This window comes from Aristolochia californica, unplaced genomic scaffold (genome assembly GCF_029961685.1).
Source record: "Aristolochia californica isolate CCGP_79_NKW_82.1479 unplaced genomic scaffold, dmAriCali1.0.hap1 SCAF_16, whole genome shotgun sequence".
Taxonomy (NCBI): domain Eukaryota; kingdom Viridiplantae; phylum Streptophyta; class Magnoliopsida; order Piperales; family Aristolochiaceae; genus Aristolochia; species Aristolochia californica.
This window is the reverse complement of record NW_027181837.1, coordinates 14,503,818-14,515,920: the sequence shown is the minus strand read 5'-3', so window position 1 is coordinate 14,515,920 and position 12,103 is coordinate 14,503,818.

The following is a 12,103-nucleotide window of genomic DNA, read 5'->3' as shown; positions in this document are numbered from 1 at the left end:
GAGAAGAGAGGGAGAAGAGAGAGAAGAAAGGGAGGTCGAGAAGGATAAGAGAGAGAGAGAAAAAAACGGAGAGCGAGTCCAAGAGAAGAGAGGGAGGCACGGAGACTAGAGAAGGGGTGTGAGAGAGAGGGTGAGTCCGAGAGAAGACCGAGAGACTGAGGCCGGAGATGAGAGGGAGCAGAGACGGAGGCTGGAGATGAAAGTTCGAGAGAAGAGAGGGAGCAACGACGTCGGGGGCACAGGGAGAAGAGAGAGGGGGTGCGGGAGAGAGGGAGGAAAAAATGGAAATGAGGATGCGCAAGAGAGGGGGGTGCGAGGAGAGAGAGGGGGAAAAAAAACCAAGTCGTGCACGTCCTTCAATCCGAAAAAGATTAAAATGGTCTTCAACGAGATGAAGGATTTTAAAACGTGGAGATCAAGGACCGCTTCATCCCTAGCATCCAGATGAAATGTCATCTACGCTTCACTAACGACTTCAACTGATGAAGGTTGTCATGCGGTTGATCTTCATCTCGGACTTCAAGTGGCCTAACCCCCCCCCCCCCCCCCCCCCCCCCCCCCCCCCCCCCCACCAATTACTTTAGTTGGTGACAATTGGTATGGAGGGTTCTCATTACTCGTGACCTTCTAAGTCATGTTGTCAAAATCCCTCCTCCGATTGATGAAGAAGATGAAACCTACCACAAGTGGGTTAAAAATGATAACATGGTTATCAGTTGGCTCATCAATAGCATGGAAGAGCACGTAGCTAATAATGTGGTCGACTTGGAAACAGTCAAGGACATTTGGGACAATTGTGCTAAACTTTACTCAAGTACTGCCTCATTACAAAGAGTATATGATATCTTACAAAGTATGCTACATACTAAACATGGAGATAACATTCATGAATTTTTGGCGTAGTTTCAGGGCCTTCTCCAAGAATGGAAAATAGTTCAGCCATACTCCACAGACATTGCAATTCAAGAATGGCAACGAGAGGCCTTGGCAACAATTATTTGCTTGTCAAATATTAAGCTTTACCTTGAGGTTGCGAAGACCCAGGTTCTACATTCCTCCGCTCTTTCAGCCTTCGATGACATTAGTGCTACGTTACTACGGATACCTGATCCATTCCCTCCTTCTCCAATTGATGCTCCATCGGCTATGTTCTTGGGCAATCGGGGTACATCATGCTCATACCGAGGACGGGGCAGAAATATGAGAGGGGGTAGAACTATGAAGGGGGCAGAAAATAAAGGTGGTCGAATGGGTCAGAATAATTCCCGTACTGAGCCTCGACTTTCCACTTACTGTGGTGGTTAGAACCACCTTGTGGAAACATGTTAGAAACTTCATGGCAAGCCTGATTGGGCCAGGACTAACCCAGTCTCTGTTAATGTTGAGAAACATGAAGAAAAGGCTGACTCCCACTCTAGAAATTTGACTCTCATTGTTGAAGACTTTGTTGCATTTCAGAATATGAAGTTCTTAATAGAATCCTCCATTCCTCTACTATCTACTGCTGCTACCACTATTGCCTCAGGTATGCTTTCTTCCTCTTGGATCATCAACTCCGGGGCCTCTGAACATTTGTCAGGTAACAAAAACTTGTTTCAGTCTTTATCTCCTTGTCTTCCTCAGAAATTTGTTACTATTTTTAATGGTACCCAAACCAAGGTCCTTGGCAAAGGTTCCTCCTCTCTTACTTTGTCTATTCCTCTTCAAGATATTTTTTTTTGTCCCTCAATTTCCTTTAAATTAGCTTTCTGTTAATCAATTAACAAAACAGTTGAATTGCTCTTTCACTTTCTCACCGTGTTCTTGTATATTTTAGGATCAAACTACGAAGCGGGTGATTGGTGGTGACAATGAAAAGGGGGGCTTGTAGTACTTTACTCTTCCACTATTAGCTGCCTTATCATCCACTACATCCGAGGCCCAACTTTGACACAATCGGCTTGGTCATCCGTCTACCTCTTCACTTCGTTCTTTGCTTCCGTCTTTAAAAGTACTTTCTACTTTCAGCTGTGAGGTTTGTCAATTAAGTAAACACATTAGGAGTACATATTCTCCTCGTCTTAAAACTACAAGTGTTGCTCCTTTTGAGTTAATACATTCTGATGTTGTTGATGATTTTACCCGAGTGACTTGGTTATGTTTATTTAAAGAACATTCAGAAATTGTTCCTTTATTTAAAAATTTTCATGTTATGGTATTGATTCAATTTGGAAAGAAAATTCAAATCCTTAGGTCTGATAATGCTAAGGAATATTTGTCTAATGAATTCAAATAATTTTGTGAGGGTAATGGGCTTATCCATTAAACATCATGTGCCTACACCCCTCAACAAAATGGTATTGCTGAATGGAAGAATTGTCACCTTCTTGAAGTTGCTCGGGGCCTCCTCTACTCCATGAAGGTACCCTATTTTTGTTGGCCTCATGCTATACTTATGACATGCTTTCTTATTAATTGGTTACTTTCATTGGTTCTTCATAATAAAACTCCTTACTCTGTTTTATTTCATGGTGAAGATCTATTTTTTCTTCCTCTTAAAGTGTTTGGATGTACATGATCCTCGGTCTATGAGGTGTATTTTTTTGGGGTACTCTCACACCAAGAAAGGTTATGTCTGTTACAATCCTACCCTTCGAAGATGCTTGTTTCTGGGATGTGACCTGCTTTGAGGACATCTCCTTCTACTCCTCCCATGATGCTCCTTAAGGATGGATATTTTCTACCACTTCGTGTCCGCTTGTGCCTTTCAATGTTGATATTAATCCACCCCCTGACGCACTGGCTGTACCTTCACCTGTGGAGTTGTCGGATCCGCCAGAGGTAAGTCCTTCTCCTCCTATGTTTGGGTCATAATTTGATACTAGGCCTATTGCTTTAAGAAAGGAACGTCGTTCCCGTACTACTTTGCATCCTATCTCAATTTTTTTGTCTCACCATCACTTGTCTTCTGAGTGTTTTCAGTTCCTTGCTTTTCTTTCTTCTACTTCCATTCCAAAGTTTCAGGAGTTTCTAATGCATCCAGGATGGAAGGCGGCTATGGATGAAGAAATGCACACCTTATATGAAAATCAAACTTGGTCCTTAGCATCACTCCCGAAAGGTAAAAGACCGGTTGTTTGTAGATGGATGTTTTCAGTGAAACATAACCCGGATGGATTGGTTGCTCGTCTTAAATCTTGACTCATTTCTAAAGGTTATACTCAGTGCTATGGGATAGATTATGAGGAGACCTTCTCTCTTTATGCCAAATTGAATTTGGTACGTATCATTTTATCTATTGCTGCTAACTCATCATGGCCTGTATATCAATTGGATATCAAAAACGCCTTTTTAAATGGTGATATACGTAAGGAAATTTATATGGTTCAACCTCCTGGTTATGTGGTTGAGGGGGAGTCGGTATGCCGGTTAAAAAATATTTATATGGGCATAAACAGTCCCCTCGGGCATGGTTTGATAAATTTATTCAAACACTTCTATGGTTTGGTTTTCATCACTGCTCGGTTGATCATTTAATATATTTTAAAGATACTATCAAAAGGAAAATATTATTGGTTGTATATGTTGATGATATTATCTTAACCGGTGATGATGCTCAGAGCATACAAGAAGTGAAGAATATGATATGTCAAGAATTCAAGACTAAAGATCTAGGTATGTTTAAATATTTTTTGGGCATAGAAGTTCTTCAATCCATACATGCGATAATATTGTCTCAATGGAAATATGTCTTGGATCTCCTTGAAGAAACATGAATGAAGGGTTGTCAACCAGTTGACACACCTATGGATACAAATATAAAATTGTGTGCCACGAATGGAGAATATATCAATATTGGCAAATATCAAAGACTCGTGGGAAAATTGATCTATCTCATTGTAACTAGGCCAGACATATCATATGTTGTAAGTATGGTGAGTCAATTCATGCACAAACCACAAATTACCCAATGGGAGGCATTAGAGAGAATATTATGATACCTAAAAGGAGCTCCTGGAAGAGGATTGTTGTATAAAAAACATGGGCACTTCAACATAGAAGGTTTCTTAGATGCAAATTGGGCTGGATCACCTGATGATAGGAAATCTACATCAGGATATTGTACTCTTGTTGAAGGGAACTAGGTTATATGGAAAAGTAGGAGGCAAAATGTGGTTGCAAGATCTAGCGCCGAAGCAGAATACAGAGCTATGGCCCATACAGTTAGTGAACTCTTATGGATTAGGACCCTTCTTACCGAATTAGGATTTTATAAAAGAGGTTCCATGGGTCTGCATTGTGACAACCAAACAGCAATTCATATTACTTCAAATCCAGTCTTCCATGAAAGAACTAAACATATTGAGGTGGTTTGTTACTTTATATGGGAGAAGTTTCAAGTAGGAATAATCTCCTTCAAACATGTTTCATCTCATGAGCAAGTAGCTGATATTCTCACTAAACCTGTTACATCTAAAATCCTATCTTTTATATGTGGCAAATTGGGTATTTATGATATCTTTTCTCCTCCAGCTTGAGGGGAGAGTGTTGGAAGATGGGCTCAAGCCCACAAGCTCAAGACAAGAAGCCCACACGTCAAAGGAGTGGCATATGTATAAAATATGACACTTTCCATAAAGATGGCATAAAGGTGTAAATATGTATTCCTTTTATGTCTTTTGTTTTATCAAGTTGTAGCCCTAAGGTCATTGTAAAACTATAAATGAAGGCATTGGCTAAAAGGTAGAGCATTGAAACCTTCTCCTCTCCTTCCACAAATTTGTCCAGCCCTCCTCTTTCTTATTTGACACAAACCCTTCTTCCCTTAATTCAAATTCTCTCCTTCTACATTCTTCTTCTTCTCATCTCCTTTCTCTCTTCTTCTTCTTCTTCCCCGTTGATCTAAAGTTCTTCTCATGGGATCTTAAATTCTACAGAAAAATAAAGGATTTGGATTGATAGTGAATGAGTAATTGATTTACTCCACTCAAGGCACAATTTTTAGTGTGTTTGGAGCCTGATTTAGTTGCAAATATAGTGGATAAGAACTTGTCTTTATTTGAAAATGGCAGGTATTTGAAAGAAGATTGTTCAAATTAGATTAAGAGGACTATTTTCAATTTTGAACTATGGATTTTTTCAGCAAACATGAGCCTCCCAAGATTGAAGTCTCAGTTTGAATACAAGTTCGATCTAGAAATTTCTTCATCTTCATCTCATGCATTTGCATGATCTTCATCTTCGAAATATGTGTTATTGTGGACAAGTTCATGTTCGAAATCTTCGAAATAGGGTGTTAGTGTGGACAAGTTCATCTGCATCTTCATCTTCAAAATCAAACAAAATCAAAAGGTATTTTGGGGGAAAGGAGAATAGCCAGAGAGAGAAGGGAGTGGGAGGTTGAAAGGGAGAAGAGAGGGAGAAGAGAGGGAGAAGAGAGAGAAGAAAGGGAGGTCGAGAGGGATAAGAGAGAGAGAGAAAAAAACGGAGAGCGAGTCCAAGAGAAGAGAGGGAGGCACGGAGACTAGAGAAGGGGTGTGAGAGAGAGGGTGAGTCCGAGAGAAGACCGAGAGACTGAGGCCGGAGATGAGAGGGAGCAGAGACGGAGGCTGGAGATGAAAGTCTGAGAGAAGAGAGGGAGCAAAGACGTCGGGGGCATAGGGAGAAGAGAGAGGGGGTGCGGGAGAGAGGAAGGAAAAAATGGAAATGAGGACGCGCAAGAGAGGGGGGTGCGAGGAGAGAGAGGGGAAAAAAAAACCAAGTCGTGCAAGTCCTTCAATCTGAAAAAGATTAAAAATGGTCTTCAACGAGATGAAGGATTTTAAAACGTGGAGATCAAGGACCGCTTCATCCCTAGCATCCAGATGAAATGTCATCTGCGCTCCACTAACGACTTCAACTGATGAAGGTTGTCATGCGGTTGATCTTCATCTCGGACTTCAAGTGGACTAACCCCCCCCCCCCCCCCCCCCCCCCCCCCCCCCCCCCCCCCCAATTACTTTAGTTGGTGACAATTGGTATGGAGGGTTCTCATTACTCGTGACCTTCTAAGTCATGTTGTCAAAATCCCTCCTCCGATTGATGAAGAAGATGAAACCTACCACAAGTGGGTTAAAAATGATAACATGGTTATCAGTTGGCTCATCAATAGCATGGAAGAACATGTAGCTAATAATGTGGTCAACTTGGAAACAGTCAAGGACATTTGGGACAATTGTGCTAAACTTTACTTGAGTACTGCCTCATTACAAAGAGTATATGATGTCTTACAAAGTATGCTACATACTAAACATGGAGATAACATTCATGAATTTTTGGCGCAGTTTCAGGGCCTTCTCCAAGAATGGAAAAAAGTTCAGCCATACTCCACAGACATTGCTATTCAAGAATGACAACGAGAGGCCTTGGCAACAACTATTTGCTTGTCAAATATTAAGCTTTACCTTGAGGTTGCGAAGACCCAGGTTCTACGTTCCTCCGCTCTTTCATCCTTCGATGACATTAGTGCTACGTTACTACGGATACCTGATCCATTCCCTCCTTCTCCAATTGATGCTCCATCGGCTATGTTCTTGGGCAATCGGGGTACATCATGCTCATACCGAGGACGGGGCAGAAATATGGAAGGGGGCAGAAAATAAAGGTGGTCGAATGGGTCAGAATAATTCCCGTACTGAGCCTCGACTTTGCACTTACTGTGGTGGTCAGAACCACCTTGTGGAAACATGTTAGAAACTTCATGGCAAGCCTGATTGGGCCAGGACTAACCCAGTCTCTGTTAATATTGAGAAACATGAAGAAAAGGCTGACTCCCACTCTAGAAATTTGACTCTCATTGTTGAAGACTTTGTTGCATTTCAGAATATGAAGTTCTTAATAGAATCCTCCATTCCTCTACTATCTACTGCTGCTACCACTATTGCCTCAGGTATGCTTTCTTCCTCTTGGATCATCAACTCCGGGGCCTCTGAACATTTGTCAGGTAACAAAAACTTGTTTCAGTCTTTATCTCCTTGTCTTCCTCAAAAATTTGTTACTATTTTTAATGGTACCCAAACCAAGGTCCTTGGCAAAGGTTCCTCCTCTCTTACTTTGTCTATTCCTCTTCAAGATATTTTTTTTGTCCCTCAATTTCCTTTAAATTAGCTTTCTGTTAATCAATTAACAAAACAGTTGAATTGCTCTTTCACTTTCTCACCGTGTTCTTGTATATTTTAGGATCTAACTACGAAGCGGGTGATTGGTGGTGACAATGAAAAGGGGGGCTTGTAGTACTTTACTCTTCCACTATTAGCTGCCTTATCATCCACTACATCCGAGGCCCAACTTTGGCACAATCGGCTTGGTCGTCCGTCTACCTCTTCACTTCGTTCTTTGCTTCCGTCTTTAAAAGTACTTTCTACTTTCAGTTGTGAGGTTTGTCAATTAAGTAAACACATTAGGAGTACATATTCTCCTCGTCTTACAACTACAAGTGTTGCTCCTTTTGAGTTAATACATTCTGATGTTGTTGATGATTTTACCCGAGTGACTTGGTTATGTTTATTTAAAGAACATTCAGAAATTGTTCCTTTATTTAAAAATTTTCATGTTATGGTATTGATTCAATTTGGAAAGAAAATTCAAATCCTTAGGTCTGATAATGCTAAGGAATATTTGTCTAATGAATTCAAATAATTTTGTGAGGGTAATGGGCTTATCCATTAAACATCATGTGCCTACACCCCTCAACAAAATGGTATTGCTGAATGGAAGAATTGTCACCTTCTTGAAGTTGCTCGGGGCCTCCTCTACTCCATGAAGGTACCCTATTTTTATTGGCCTCATGCTATACTTATGAAATGCTTTCTTATTAATTGGTTACTTTCATTGGTTCTTCATAATAAAACTCCTTACTCTGTTTTATTTCATGGTGAAGATCTATTTTTTCTTCCTCTTAAAGTGTTTGGATGTACATGATCCTCGGTCTATGAGGTGTATTTTTTTGGGGTACTCTCACACCAAGAAAGGTTATGTCTGTTACAATCCTACCCTTCGAAGATGCTTGTTTCTTGGGATGTGACATGCTTTGAGGACATCTCCTTCTACTCCTCCCATGATGCTCCTTAAGGATGGATATTTTCTACGACTTCGTGTCCGCTTGTGCCTTTCAATGTTGATATTAATCCACCCCCTGACGCACTGGCCGTACCTTCACCTGTGGAGTTGTCGGATCCACCAGAGGTAAGTCCTTCTCCTCCTATGTTTGGGTCATAATTTGATACTAGGCCTATTGCTTTAAGAAAGGAACGTCGTTCCCGTACTACTTTGTATCCTATCTCAATTTTTTTGTCTCACCATCACTTGTCTTCTGAGTGTTTTCAATTCCTTGCTTCTCTTTCTTCTACTTCCATTCCAAAGTATCAGGAGTTTCTAAAGCATCCAGGATGGAAGGCGGCTATGGATGAAGAAATGCACACCTTATATGAAAATCAAACTTTGTCCTTAGCATCACTCCCGAAAGGTAAAAGACCGGTTGTTTGTAGATGGATGTTTTAAGTGAAACATAACCCGGATGGATCGGTTGCTCGTCTTAAATCTTGAATCATTTCTAAAGGTTATACTCAGTGCTATGGGATAGATTATGAGGAGACCTTCTCTCTTTATGCCAAATTGAATTTGGTACGTATCATTTTATCTATTGCTGCTAACTCATCATGGCCTGTATATCAATTGGATATCAAAAACGCCTTTTTAAATGGTGATATACGTAAGGAAATTTATATGGTTCAACCACCTGGTTATGTGGTTGAGGGGGAGTCGGTATGCCGGTTAAAAAATATTTATATGGGCATAAACAATCCCCTCGGGCTTGGTTTGATAAATTTATTCAAACACTTCTATGGTTTGGTTTTTATCACTGCTCGGTTGATCATTTAATATATTTTAAAGATACTATCAAAGGGAACATATTATTGGTTGTATATGTTGATGATATTATCTTAACCGGTGATGATGCTCAGAGCATACAAGAAGTGAAGAATATGATATGTCAGAAATTCAAGACTAAAGATCTAGGTATGTTTAAATATTTTTTGGGCATAGAAGTTCTTCAATCCATACATGGGATAATATTGTCTCAATGGAAATATGTCTTGGATCTCCTTGAAGAAACATGAATGAAGGGTTGTCAACCAGTTGACACACCTATAGATACAAATATAAAATTGTGTGCCACGAATGGAGAATATATCAATATTGGCAAATATCAAAGACTAGTGGGAAAATTGATCATCTCATGGTAACTAGGCCAGACATATCATATGTTGTAAGTGTGGTGAGTCAATTCATGCACAAACCACAAATTACCCAATGGGAGGCATTAGAGAGAATATTATGATACCTAAAAGGAGCTCCTGGAAGAGGATTGTTGTATAAAAAACATGGGCACTTCAACATAGAAGGTTTCTTAGATGCAAATTGGGCTGGATCACCTGATGATAGGAAATCTATATCGGGATATTGTACTCTTGTTGAAGGGAACTAGGTTATATGGAAAAGTAAGAGGCAAAATGTGGTTGCAAGATCTAGCGCCGAAGCAGAATACAGAGCTATGGCCCATACAGTTAGTGAACTCTTATGGATTAGGACCCTTCTTACCGAATTAGGATTTTATAAAAGAGGTTCCATGGGTCTGCATTGTGACAACCAAACAGCAATTCATATTACTTCAAATCCAGTCTTCCATGAAAGAACTAAACATATTGAGGTGGTTTGTTACTTTATATGGGAGAAGTTTCAAGTAGGAATAATCTCCTTCAAACATGTTTCATCTCATGAGCAAGTAGCTGATATTCTCACTAAACCCGTTACATCTAAAATCCTATCTTTTATATGTGGCAAATTGGGTATTTATGATATCTTTTCTCCTCCAGCTTGAGGGGAGAGTGTTGGAAGATGGGCTCAAGCCCACAAGCTCAAGACAAGAAACCCACACGTCAAAGGAGTGGCATATGTATAAAATATGACACTTTCCATAAAGATGGCATAAAGGTGTAAATATGTATTCCTTTTATGTCTTTTGTTTTATCAAGTTGTAGCACTAAGGTCATTGTAAAACTATATATAAAGGCATTGGCTAAAAGGTAGAGCATTGAAACCTTCTCCTCTCCTTCCACAAATTTGTCCAGCCCTCCTCTTTCTTATTTGACACAAACCCTTCTTCCCTTAATTCAAATTCTCTCCTTCTACATTCTTCTTCTTCTCATCTCCTTTCTCTCTTCTTCTTCTTCTTCCCCGTTGATATAAAGTTCTTCTCATGGGATCTTAAATTCTACAGAAAAAAAAAGGATTTGGATTGATAGTGAATGAGTAATTGATTTACTCCACTCAAGGCACAATTTTTAGTGTGTTTGGAGCCTGATTTAGTTGCAAATATAGTGGATAAGAACTTGTCTTTATTTGAAAATGGCAGGTATTTGAAAGAAGATTGTTCAAATTAGATTAAGAGGACTATTTTCAATTTTGAACTATGGATTTTTTCAGCAAACATGAGCCTCCCAAGATTGAAGTCTCAGTTTGAATACAAGTTCGAATTGTTTTGAACCCTTAAAAGTCCCTCTTGGGTTGAAATTCGAATTGGGAAGAAAATTCCCTTACCCTTACCTATTTTTTTGGACACCATATCATTGCTTTAAGTGGTTCCCATGCTTTACAAAGTGACGTCAGTTCCAATCAGCTCTTAAATAGTGGATTATAGCAATTGTGCCATCTAAATTAGGTTTTTAGTTTGATTGGATCTCAATTAGAATTACAACTCTTCTTGTTTGTGTTTTGTAAGCATTTGTTAAATTAAAATGGCATAAGGAAATACAAGTAGTAAGAGTGACATACTAAAAATTATTACAATTCCCTTAAGAGGAATATCTAATTATCTTAGTTGGTCTCAATCGGTTAGAAGGTTTCACTTAACTAAGCCTTTACCACCGATTGATAAAGAAAGTCAATCCTATCTAAAGTGGGTTAAAGATGACAATTTGGTAATTAGTTGGCTTATTAATAATATGGAAGAACATGAAGCTAACAATATTGTCCACTTAGAGTCAGCCAAACAGATATGGGACACTTGCACTAAGTTATACTCTACTATGTCGACTTTACAAAAGTTATTTGATGTACTGCAAAACATGCTCAATACTAAGCAAGGAGACAATATTCATGAATATTTAGCTCAGTTTCGAGGTTTAATTCAAGAGTGGAAGATCACTCAACCATATTCCATCAATATTTCAGTTCAATAAAGGCAAAGGGAAGCTTTAGAGGCAACAATTTGTTTAGCAAATATGAAACCATACCTTGAAGTTGCTAAAACCCAAGTTCTTAACTACTCCACACTTTTGTCCTTTGATGATATAAGTGCCACATTGTTGTGAATCCCTGATCTGTCTCCTAACTCAAATAATAATATTTCATCTACTATATATTAAGTATTAGAGATAGCCGTGGTAGAAATTCTAGAGGAGGCCGAACAAGAGGTGGTTGAACTGGTCCTAGCTACTCTCACATAGAGCCTCGAATATGCACTTATTGTGGTGGTCAAAACCACCTTGTGGAAACTAGTTGGAAGTTTCAAAGCAAACCAGAATGGGCCACCCCTACTCCAGCATCCGTTATCAATGATAAATGGGAAGGAATTGCTGAATCACAAACCGAGAAGATGACTCTCACTCATGAAGACTATGAAACGTTTGAGAAAATGAAGTCATTCATGGTGTCTTCCCTTACATCATTACTAACGGTTGCTACCACTATTGCTTCAAGTATACTTTCTTCTACTTCCTCCTCTTCATCTTGGATAATATACTCTGGAGCCTCTGAACATTTCTTAGGTAACAAACATATGCTAATTTTTTTATCTGCATTTATTCCCGATAAGTTTGCTACTATTATTAAGCTGTGGAGCTTAATTAACGCCCTACGCTGAGTTGGTAGCGGATCGACTTACACAGTCAGGTCACCATGGGTAGGGGTGGCATTGACCCGAGCCGAGCCAAGCTTGATTTAAATATTTCGAGTCGAGGTTCGACCCGAGCTCGAATTTCAACATACATTTAAAAATTTTCAAAAAATATATATAAAATAAATT